Below are 12,666 nucleotides of genomic sequence, written 5' to 3' on the forward strand. Positions count from 1 at the left end.
CAAAAAAAAATGTGTTTCTGAAAAGTCAGGGAGATCTTCCAGACAAGCTGTCATCCAGTCAGACCTGGAAAATAAGTTGAATCTTTCCTGGTGCAGTGTTTTAAACATATTTCAACAAATCCTCTGTGTTTCTTCAAGAAATAAAGTTCATTTGTCCTCTTAATCAGAGTAGCAATCAACGGCTCAGTCCTAACAACTAAATCTACACTGTGGGAGAAGAGACAGCTGTGATTTCTCAGATTAGGCCCTAAAAAGCTCTGGGCTTCCTCCCTCACTCTTGGCTGACTTTCTCTTGAGCAAGCCAGCCACTTAAGCAACCTATATAGAAACCCACAAGATGATGAGCAGAGGCCTCTTGTCAATCACCTGCAAGAAATGGATATCTCTTGGCCACAACCAACTCTTTGAAAGAGGATCCTTCATCCCTAGTTTGACATAGGTAGTTGACTCATGCCAGTGCCAACCATCAGAATTGCCCCCAATTCCTGCCACGTGAACTGTAAGATTCTAAGCATCTATTGCTATCAGCTGTGAAGTTGAGAGTGACTGGCAGTAGAGCAATAGACAATTAATCCAAGTGGTACTGCTCATATACACTGAGCAGCTAGAAAAAATAAAGCAAAGACAGAGTCCTCATTTTCAAACCATTGTTCTAATTCTCTGAAACCTACAAGTGGCAGGTTAAGCTGAACTTAAGTGCAGAAAAACAATTTCTGTAAGTTAATAGCCAGCAACCAATTTCCCTAAAACTCAGTAAATTTACCAAGCAACTAACTACCCAGGGTCACTGTGTGCCATCAAGAGAGGTGAATGCTAACTAATCTTCCTCTGGAGGGGTTCCAGTGGACCCAGAATAGAAACATTCCTCCCCATTGTACCCAAGGGCAGTGGAAAAAACCCAGGCCTCTCACATGCGACCTGCCTTTGTAATTACAACATGGTTGGCAATCATTAAGCACACACCCCGCCCCTGGGGTTCCAGATAAGCATCTACCTACATGCACACATCCACTGGCAGCAGAGCAGGATTCATTACCGGAGCCTTGTCCTTCATCTCGGTCACCCATCACAGGAACATGCAATACACTGTGATCTTAAAGAAATTATTGCCATTTGTGGTTCTAAATAGGACCACATTATTTTCTACAAGTGTCAATTTTCCCCAGCAATATTACATTTTCCAACATTTAGTTTTCTAGCATTCTGCCATGACTATCTGTGTAGATTAGAAAGGTTCTTAACTGTTATCTGTAATAGATTTTGCCTGTAGCAAAATTCATGCAGGCATAATAGAAGAACAAAGTGTACTCTGACAAAATTGCACCCATAATTTCCAGATGCCTGACATTTATTGCTTATTGCTATTAGAATTCAAGTGCCTATTTGTTTTCTACTTTGCTTTTATTCTTGCATCACAACATATAATGGAAAAAAGATATTTTAAATGTTGGGTTAAGTATCACAGATCAACACAAGGTACGGACATAATCAATAGTACTTAAATATACTCTGTGGCAATTAATTTTTAAAGAATCAAATTGTTGTGCCATATCAAAATTCATAATGATACTGTAAAGGTTGTAACATTCTTTATTATTTAATTAAAAGCCATGTTTAGCACTCACACAGCTAACTGTGAAGACAGCACAAGAGAGAGGGTTCCTTATGGGGAAGGAGCCACAGCTGATGATGCTTTGCAGTGTCCTTTTGATTACTAAATGTTAATTGAACTTCATTTGCTAGTATTCACTTATCATATTAATAGAGGCAATTTCATGAAGGGCTCCAAGAGGAGGACGCATCCATGATGATTGATAGCCAGGCAAATATCAGCATGTGAAGACAAGCCATAAGGCCACCGTTGATAAGCTCAACTCCGGAGAAGAGCACAGACCAAAACATGCCCAGCCTCTGGGAGAGATACAAGAAAATGCATACAGCAGAGAGCGAAGGGGAAGGGAAATAATAACAAACAGAAAACACTGTTCACAGATCCAAACGACAAAGGGAAAACAGAAACCTCAGCATTTTCTGATGTCTGGGTTTAAACAGAGGCCTGGAGAATCACAGAGGGTGGATGACGCTATTAAACTCCGATGGAGACATTTGCCCAGCGCAAGGACACTGCCCCCAGTGGTAATAAGAACAAAATTATGCTCTAAAAAGAGCAGGTGAAAAGAGCACACTTTGCCTGGACCTTGGGCTTCAGGGACCTTTGGGGCTGAATTAAAGGATGCCAACGATACCTAGAATGGACAACCAGCCTCCAACTTGTCTTCCTTTTTTTCTCACAGACTTCACAACTTCAGAAACTCTGCCCACCACACACTGCACCAACTCAAGACTAGCCAATGCGAAGCTTACGTGGCCACATATACTTGCATCTTTCTATCTTTCACCAATGCTGAGGATTTAACCTAGAACCTTGGGCAGGCAGGCAAGACAAGCTCTCTCCCCTTGAGCTATAGCCCTAGTCCAAGGTGTATTACTTCTATTGGGCATTTATGCTGAAAAGTAGCTTAGGGGCTCCATGGGTGCTCAGACCTTGATCTAATCCTTCTGTTCTAATACTGGTGAGCACTGTGGTTAACTCCAAAGATGGTCATCCCATACAGGAAGCCATGGAGCACAGGCCTGCAAGAGGGTGCTCTTCCTGTGGAAGAACCACAGCCTGGGAACTACTAATAACTCTGCTTCCCTGGCTCAGGACCCTACAATCCCCCTCCCACCAGGGTCTCAGTACCCAGCAACTGTTGTCAGAAGTACACGCAGTACTGAGGTGGGGCTTGGGGCAGGGGGTCCAAAGAAAGGAAGCACCACTGTTTCCATGAAAGAGCCCATCAAAAGCATGCCTGTGTGTGAGACAGATTGCTCACAGCTCTGCAGATAGGGAAAAGAATTTCAAGTGCTGTGGTTTCTCAAGCTGATCTCAGCTTACTAATAATGTCTTGTCCTGAGAGAGAGGGAGGGAGGCTGGGATGCAGTATTCAAATGGCATATACAAGGCCCTGGGTTCTGTCCCTAGAATTGCAAGTCAAAACAGTTCCAAAAACTGGGTTTGGCCAGATGTGGTGGCACATGCCTTTAGATCCAGACTGGGAGGCAGAAACAAGAGCATCTCTGTGAATTCAGTGACAGTCTGGTCCACACAGTAATCTCTGGGTCTGCCAGGGCTTCAGAGGGAGGCCCTATCTTCCAAAAAGAAACAGACTTGGTAGGGCCCTGCGATTCCAGGACTTAGGAGGGTGAAGCAGGAGGAAGCCAGGGTACAGGACCAGCCTAAGCTGCACAGAACTGCACAGAAAAAAACTCTATTTCAAAATTTAAAAGTGTAGGGGGCTGTGTGTGGTGATATTGTGTTCCTCAAAATACTGTGCACCCTAATAAACTTATCTGGGGTCAGAGAACAGAACAGCCACTAGATACAGAGGCCAGAAAATGGTGGCACACACGCCTTTAATCTTATCACTTGAGAGGCAGAGATCCATCCAGATCTCTGTGAGTTTAAAGCCACACTGGAAACAGCCAGTCATGGTGACTCAGGCCTTTAATTCCAGGAAGTGATGGCAGAAAGCACAAAAGTATATAAGGCAGGAGGACCAGGAACTAGCCTGGTTAAGCTTTTAGGCTTTGGAGCAGCAGTTCAGCTGAGATCCATTTGGACGAGGACTCAGAGGCTTCCAGTCTGAGGAACCAGGATCAGCTGAGGAACTGGCGAGGTGAGGAAGCTGTGGCTTGTTCTGCTTCTCTGATCTTCCAGCTTTAACCCAAAACCTAGCTCCAGGTTTGTTTTTATTAGTAAGTAACTTTAAGATTTGCGCTACGGGGGGGAGGAATTATACACACCATCTCTTGGTATCTCACTTCCTCTCTTTCTTCTAGTTCTGCCATTTTTGAGTAACTGTGACCTAGAAGACCACCATAACCTTACCTCACATTATAAACAATACATAAATGTGGCCTTAACATCTGAGAGTAAACAAAGGTATAAAATTGAGTCCTCTCCGACCATTTACATTTTCAAGACAACTGCTATTAACAGTTTTTCACTTATCCTTTAGATTAAAAATATAACTTCAAAACCACATTTGTGTTTTTGTGTTTTAGTTTAGACAAGTACAGTCATGAGACTATCCTCTGGCCTTTTCCCGCTTCGATCACACATTCTAGGAGTCCTCCATGGCTGCATGTCCCACTCAGATGTATTGCTTTTGACAGCCAGGTGGATCTGCCTTTTCAGGGGATCCTATTGATGGATATGTTATCATGATGGCTTGGTGTTACCCTCCTGCTTAAATGAACAGCCTTGTACATATGCATTGGAACTGGTTTATATGATTATCCACATTATGAATTCCTAGATTTGGAATTTCTAAGTCAGAGGAGATATTCAATTTTAATTGTAGGAAATATTGCTAAATATCTCTTCAAAATGGCCTTACCAACTTAAATTTCTGCCAAGAGTTGTGACCATATCTCATTAGTCTGGTAAGTACAGCCATCTGTCTTTATCAGGCTTTGTTTTTTGAATTGCAGAGTATGGCTGACTATCTTCTTGTAGGAGGGTTGGCAATTTATATTTCTTAAATTCCTTCTTTCGTGTGTGTGTGTGTGTGTGTGTGTGTGTGTGTGTGTGTGACAGGTCTCACTGTGTAGCCTGGTTTGGCCTTGAACTTGTGTTGTCTCAGCCTTCTGACTACATTGCTCACTGGCATACCAGGACACACGACTTTGGAAATAAACCAGTGAAAACACAGGAAGTGCTGGTGCAGACCCTTCATCAAATGACATCCCTGCTGCTACCTGGAACTGTCACTTAAGGGTTCTCCAGGGCTCGCAAAGGTCCAAGTTCAGGGAGCTGCATCAAGAGTTTACTTTGCCAACACACACGACCAGAGCCCAAGATGGTCTTATAAACACAACTGAGTAAAAATCAATGGTTTCTCCTTTCCCTTAACTTTTGAAACACAATAGTAGGTATAATCACCCAAAAAGAGATATTTAGCATCTGAGAGAGGAGAGGTCTGATCATGGAGAGACCATTGGTGGCTTTGCAGGTCATTGTTCAGATGGCCCCCCACAGCATGCTGAAAGAGAACAGCAGATGCTAATGATGTCTTTTACCTGAGTTTCCAAATGATGCTACTATTCTGAAGCAGTTCTTTTTTATGTGTATAAGGAGTGGGTGTGGCTGTCTGGTGGCAATGAAATGAGATATTTCCAGGAGGTGTACGAAAACAGATGTGGCCCATTTAGTCCCTCACCTACAATTAAAGAACTCTTATCCATCCTTCAGTCCAACCATGCATGAATATCCCCTGCAGAGTTTTCAGATGCTTTCAGCACCTGGGCTATTCCAGATCCACTGAGGCAGGATTCAAGACCATTGTCTTTTTACATCCTACTGCTCCCCCACCCAAGATTATAACATATAGACAAACGTGCAGACTTCTTCATTAGGAACAACCTCTAGAGTCTGGCTGAATTCTCAATGCCTTCCAGGAGGTGTTAGCTAATCCAAGGACCACTCTCCTGAAGCCTCATGAGTATTCTTTTTTTCAACCATCTGTCAAGTCTGTTTGGCCCAGTATCTATTAGAAAGATGTACATGTATGCAAAGGAACAAGCCATGTGGGACACAGTGGAAAATTCTAAATCCTAATTCCTGACCATTCTTGAAACAATGAATATAAAAATAAAACAGAAACTTCTCTTATTCTACTAATAGGAATGGAAAGGGAGAGTTAGTTCAGCAATTTAAGAGTCTTTACAATGTGCTTATGTACTGACCCATGAATTCCATTTTCAGAAAGCATGCATTAGGAGAAAGATAGATGTAGGTATGGCTAAGGATGTGCCTTGAAGCATTGTTTCTCGTACACCATTGAGAACAGTTACTCTGAAGAGTACTAATTCAAGTTAAGCTTCACAATGGAGCATTCTGTAGCCATTTAAACTAATATATTTAAAAGACTACCCTATCAATGTTAAGTGGGCAGCATAAAAATGTTCAAAATATATTCTCAGTAAAATGATAAGTTGTAAAGTTGTACATGTAATAAGATCCCATTTTTTTTAAACAAATGACATACTAGCCTTTATTATCAGGTTTTGAGCAGGGCAGAGAGGTGCACACCTGTAATACTGGCTCACAGGAGACTGCAGCAGGATTACAAGTTTAAGACTAATCTGGATTACCTGAGGAGTTTTAGGCTAACCTGGGCTCCACAGTAAGGCTCTGTTTCAGTAAGTAAACAAATGAAGAAGAGTCTTCTTCCAGTTACAGTTTTAACCATTTTTCAATATTACCACTCATCTTTACAAACCCATGGACACATTTGAAAAATGAAACCACCAGGATTCACAGAAGTTAATAATATATACCCAGTGATCACACAGTCAGTCATTGCCAAAGCTGGTCATTCAAAGCCATAATTAGTGAGAGCATTTGCCCAGTGGGAGCAATTGGGGAGTAGAGCCAGGGTCTCTGAAGCCACAGAGACCCTGGCTGGGAGGGTATTCTCTCTGCTCTTATATACAGAAGACGCAGATGAACAAAATAAGGATGAGGACAGCAGCCCAACAGTGCACATAGGAATTCCACAGGTAAAAGTTCTCTCCAGCAGGACAGAAACCATGAGAAAGCTTTGATGAGAGAGGCCTCTGACTGCAGAGGGCAGCTGTGATTGCAGAGACAGGTAACCAGTCAAAGTGCTGAGAACAAGTGACCATGAAACCTAAGCCATAAATGGAGCATCTGTGTCCCTCCCTCCCCCAAGACTCAGAGAACACAGTGGAAGAGGGGGCAGAGAGGGTGCAAGGGCATGAAGAAGGGGTGGAGTGGAGTGGAATGCTGTCTTCCTATCAAGGCAAGTTCACAGCAAGATCTGCACAAGATTGGGCCCATCAACATCTTATCATTGCAGGGTGGTGGGGGGTAGGGGGGGAACAATCCTGGGGCCCCAGAACTTCCAGAAGATCTATAGACACTTAGTGGTTGCTGGAAGTGGAGAGACAATTTCTTTGGTTGTGTAGGGACTGGAAACATGCACATGCGCCTGTAACCCGAAGAAGACTCACTGGGACAACACCAAAAAGGGGCAGGGAGGGAACTAGCTGGGAGGAAGAAGTCAACTGGCATGAGAGGAAGACAAGAAAGGATAATGGGCAAGGCGTGTGATCAAAGGACATCACATACATCCATGAAAACATCATAAGGAAACCCGTTATTGTGTGTAATTAATGTATGGTAATAAAACATTAACAATAAACAAAAATGTAACTGTGAGCAAATGAGAAAAGCGCAAAGAAGCCAATGATTAATGCTGAGACTGGGAGACTGGGTGTGCCAAAGCTAGCCACCACTTACACCATGCCATAAAGAGGAGGGTGTCTACAGAGGAGTGTTCCCTTAGCCCTCCTTGTCTCTGTCTATTTTGATGAGCAAGTATGATTAGGCAAAGGCCAAACATCCAGAGCAGTCTACTTACTAGTGTAGAAGTGGAGCCTGTCAGGGATGAGGGAGTTTTCAGATCTGAGTTTGGAGCTCACAGGAACTGAGATGCTGAAGGTCCCTGATGGTGCTGCAATGTCAGTGAAACCACTTTCCTTTGGGGTCACTAGTTGAATGGGACACGTATGCATGCCCCAGGCTAAGTGCTCTTCCCTTTGGTCCCTTGCACAGACCTTCTAGCTTCCCGTGGCCACAAGCATCCCCCTAGCCAGTGTTGCTGAGTTGGAAATCTCCCCTTACCACCAAAACTTTAGAGGTTGGACTCCTTGGCAGGGAAAGCTGTTCATCCTGGGTTAGGAGACTTACATGGAAAGAAACAGCTGTCTGGGCCCCTACCAGAAGCACACTCATTCAAACTCAGCAGAACACATCCAAACTGCCACCTAATAAAAATGCTGTCAGGGTCCACACCTAATTTACAACTCATATGCAAATGTGTGCTTCTGAAGTAATAGAAGGTACTAAAACCAGAAGTTAAAATGGGCTCTATTCAGTATTTGAAGTACATCAACTCCATTTTATTCTGTCTTCTGGGTTCTGTTTTTAAAAAGACCCTTCCTGTCTTCATAGACAGCCTTCCTTTATTACTGACAAAGTGCGGTTAAATAAACAAGGTTTCACCTTGCATTTGCTTCTTTTAACACATGCACTCAATATTTTCACAAGTTCACACTTAGAATTGTAGTGCAGGACTACATTTGAGCCAAGAAATGACTGTCTTTCTACAGCCAGAGCTCTGAAATTAATGAGTTTAATAGCATATTTTTTTCTTCCCCTGGACACTAACCTCTTTCTCTCTCTAGATATAACATACGATATCTGAGACTCATAAGAAAATTATGCCTGGGCACAGACCTGGATGGGAACACCTCACCGTGGAAAGTGCTCTCCCCACAGTAAGGACTCATATAACTTTTTCGCCTCTTCATTATTGCAGAATATAATTCATTCCTCTCTAAGTTCAAGTTGCATATTACAGCATGTTAACGTTGGTCTTCCTTTATAGAAACCTATCAGGTAGGTGGTTAGCATTCTCATTTATAACCTAAATTACTTTTATTTCTCCAGCCATTTCCCCTAACTACTTTGAATCAAACAGGAAAATGATCCCATATCCCAAATTGCTGAAATATGCTCTAGCAAGAGTTGGCTGGAGATATTACCCATTTGCAGGGGGGATATCCATCTCTAGGGTGGTGACCCTCTGAAATCTGTAACATCATGTTTTGTCAAAGCTTCCTTCCTCCATTTAGCAGTATCCCCAGAGGAGGGTAGTGCTGAGGACCAGCCTTTCCCCACATAAACAGACAGACAAACATGTTTAAAGGAGAGAGGATCCAAAGGGGTTTCCATTTACCCTAAACAAATCTTAGTCTTTGCAAGCTTGCTGCCTGCTTATCCGTCTTTGTCCTGTATAGTGGCTATGACTGCTGTACAACAGTGCCTCTTTTCCATTCTTTAATTAAACATGTCCTTTGCATGTTCTGTGTCCTACTTCCTGGAGCATTCCTCCCTGCCCACTGCCTTGCTGCCTCTTTCAAATTCTAGTTCAATCATGGGTTCTTTGGAGTTCTTTCCCAGCCTCCTCCATCAGACCATTTGCTCTAGTATATAATCTTGGCCAGAATGAGTAAGGGAAATGTGTTTGACACACGTACTACTATCTGCCTCCTTCTCACACTTAAGGCCTACAGTTTTGTTTTCCCTTACCTTATCAACCCTTGTACACTAGAAAGCAAAACTATACCACCTTTGCAAGCAGTACAATCCCAATGGGAAGGAGGGCTTGTTCATCTAAGAGGAAATGGACAGCATGGCAAGGGTGGGGGGTGTAGGGGTGGAGTGGGGTGTGAACAAAGGAATGAGAAACCCTTTAAGCTATAGCTACCTTTTCTCCCAGGCAGCCCCCAAAGAGATGGCACTACACCCTAAGGCATTACTTCCACAGTATTTCCAGAGAATTCCTCAGGAGGCCAATAGCAGCATGTCTTTGTTCTCTGGGACATTACCACATCAAACGAAACTGACCTGGAGCAGTGATGGAAACTGGGTGACTCTTTTCATTATCTGGGTACTGTTAGAACAGCCTGTGTCTGAAGTGACCAGCAAGCAGAGGTGGCTCCAGATGTGGGTAGAAATGGAACTTCCTGGCTGCCCAGACTTGCAGGAATCAAGATGGGTTGAAATGGAGCATGCAGTGGGTTTTACACACCCAAGTTTAGGGATTGCTGTTCAAAATTAATTTTTAAATTCTCTTTCTGGTTCTAACTTTTTTAAAGCTTTATTTAGTCTACTTTTACATCATTTACTTTACTTTTATGGTTGTGTATACACACACACACACACACACACACACACACACACACACACATATGAATGCAAAATGCCCCAGGAGACCAAAATGGGACATCAGGTCTCCTAGAGCAGTTACAAGCTGTTTCTAGCCACCCCATGTGGGCACTGGGTACTGAACTCCGGGAGAGCAGTATGCATGCTCACTCTCCCCACTCCTCTGTTCTAATTTTTGACTCATCTATATTTTTCAACTTTACATGTGAGTTATTTTTTTTCCATTGATGCCTTTCTTCTTTCCTCATCTCTGAACTCCATAAAGCCACATTTGCGTCCCAAGGCTGAGTGCAGAGGCCAACACACCATGGCCATCTACACATTCCGTTCTCTGCATACAAGATGTCACTGCATACAATAAAAATGCACAGCTCGTCTGTGAACGTTTAGAGGAACGTTTAGACAGATGTCTATCATTATTGAAGCAGAATCTTCATCAAGGTGTAGGGAAGTGTCATCACCCCAGAAAGTCCTCTTTGTCCCTATCCAGTTTTGCCCACCTTTCCACCAGAAGCAAATGCTAGTCTGGCTCCTAGACCCACCCACTATGTCGTCTGTCCTTTACCATCTCATAAATGGAATCATACATTGTGCAATATTTTATGTTTTGATTGACTTATTCTCATGATGTTTTTAGGCTTACTCACATTTCTACTTTACTTCTTTTGCTGTATATTCTTCCAATGTACAGTTTTATCTCAATTTGTTTATCCCTTTTCTTGTTGATGAGCTTATAAATTGCTTGGATTTTGTTTTCTTTCTGGTTTATTGAGACATGTCAGTATGTAGTCCGGGTTGGTTTTAAACTCAAAGTCCTTTTTCCCTTTCCTCCTGAGTGCTGTAGAATAAAATCACAGTGAGCACTCAACACAGGTCACTCTGCGCACACACACACACACACACACACACACACACACACACACACACACACACACCAGCTTTGGAGTAAGCAGGCAGAAGCAGGATACTGCCAGATTCCCAAGGCAGTTGTATAATTTTATACTTTTTCCTATCAAATACACAAACAGCTTCGTTGTTCTGCATCCTTTAAGATCAGGTATTTTCAATTGTGTAGATTTTTAATGAACATACAGTAATTTCTTATGTTTTCAATATAAACTTGCCAACAGGTTTATGATGCTGAACAATTGTTCATGTGCTTAGTGGCAGTACTATATCCTCTCTAGAGAACTGTCTAGCCTGTTGGCTGTTATGTATTGGGTCACTTATCTCTGTGCTTCATTGTGGAGACTTCACACATTCTGCATGAGAGTGCACTGATGTGCACAGAGTTCTTGTGAAAACCACTATGTGTTTTTTCCTTCTGCAGGTGAACATTTTTATTTCATGGCAACCATTGATAGTGAGATTTTAAAGTTTTGATCACATCATGCTTAGTCATTGTTTTTTTATTGTTTGCATTTTGAATTCTGTCTAAAAGTGTCTTTTCCTGTCTAGCCATATCACAAAAGAGTCACTCCCCACTAAAAGGCTTCCCAGCCCAACTTTTGTAGGTTACTCTGTAATCTGTTTGCAGTAGATTTTTGCATATTTGAACCATGCATTGAAGGTTGATTTTTAACCTGTATTGACAGGCAACCCAGCACCATTTGTTGAAAAGGTGTTCCTGGCACCTTTAAATAGACTGGTGTTTGCTTCAAAAATCAATGACTGTGTTGTGTGGTGGCTGTTCTGGGACCTTCTTTTTTATTCAATTGAACTATTTGTCTGTCTCTTTATCAGCCAGTACCCAACTGTCTTAGCTACTGTAGAATTACAGTAAGTCTTAAGATGAGGTCAGATGCAGCTTTCAGTTTGGTGCCTCTTTAATGTGGTTTTGACCAGCTGGGGTTTTGTTTACATTTGTGTGTAAATTTTAGTAGCATCTTATCTATCCCTATCAAAAAAGTATGATAGATTTGTGGTTGTAATTACATTAAACCTTTATCAATTAACTTCTGTAGAATTTAGTTTCTTTATGAGATTGAGTCTTCGTACATTAGCAGGTAAAAGCCTATTTATTTGAGTCTGTTTTCCTCACAGTATTTTATACATTAATATGGAGAGATCTCTTGATATTTTCATTCATATGGTTTCTAGAAATTTATTGGTTTGGGTTTGAGAGTTGTTTGTTTGCTGTTTAGTGTGTGTGTATGTGTGTGTGTGTATGTCTGTGTCTGTGTGTTTGTGTGTGTCTGTGTCTGTGTGTATATCTGTATGTGTGTATGTGTGTGTGTGTCTGTGTCTGTGTGTATATCTGTACGTGTGTCTGTGTGTGTCTGTGTCTGTGTGTATGTCTGTGTGTGTGTGTGTCACGGTGTGCGTGTGCGTGTGTGCGTGTGTGTGTGTGTGTGTGTGTGTGTGTGTGTATCTGTACAGGAACCATGATGAACATATGGAGGTCAAATGACAACTTTAAGGAATTGGTTCCACCTTTTTTTATGGAGACTGATTCTCTCGTTTATTTTTCCCACACTGTGAACTTCTGGCTAGCTGGTCCTCAAGCTTCCTGTCACTTCCCTGTCTCTATCTCCCACCTTGCTGTAGGAGTGCTAGGATTATAAGTGTGTGCTTCATTGTTGGCTGTTTATGTGGATTCTGGGACTCAAACTCATGTGGTCTGGTGTGCATAGCAAGCCTGCCTTTACCCACTGTGCCATGACACTGGCCCCACATTTGTTGGTTTTTAGGCTCCTGTTAGCCACTGTTCTCATCATCTTGACAAATTACCTAAGAGACACAGTGAGTGAGGATGTATTTGGCTCCTGGTTTCTGGGGGTGATGTCCACTGTCATTCTGCCCAG

This window comes from Onychomys torridus, chromosome 5 (genome assembly GCF_903995425.1).
Source record: "Onychomys torridus chromosome 5, mOncTor1.1, whole genome shotgun sequence".
Lineage (NCBI taxonomy): Eukaryota > Metazoa > Chordata > Mammalia > Rodentia > Cricetidae > Onychomys > Onychomys torridus.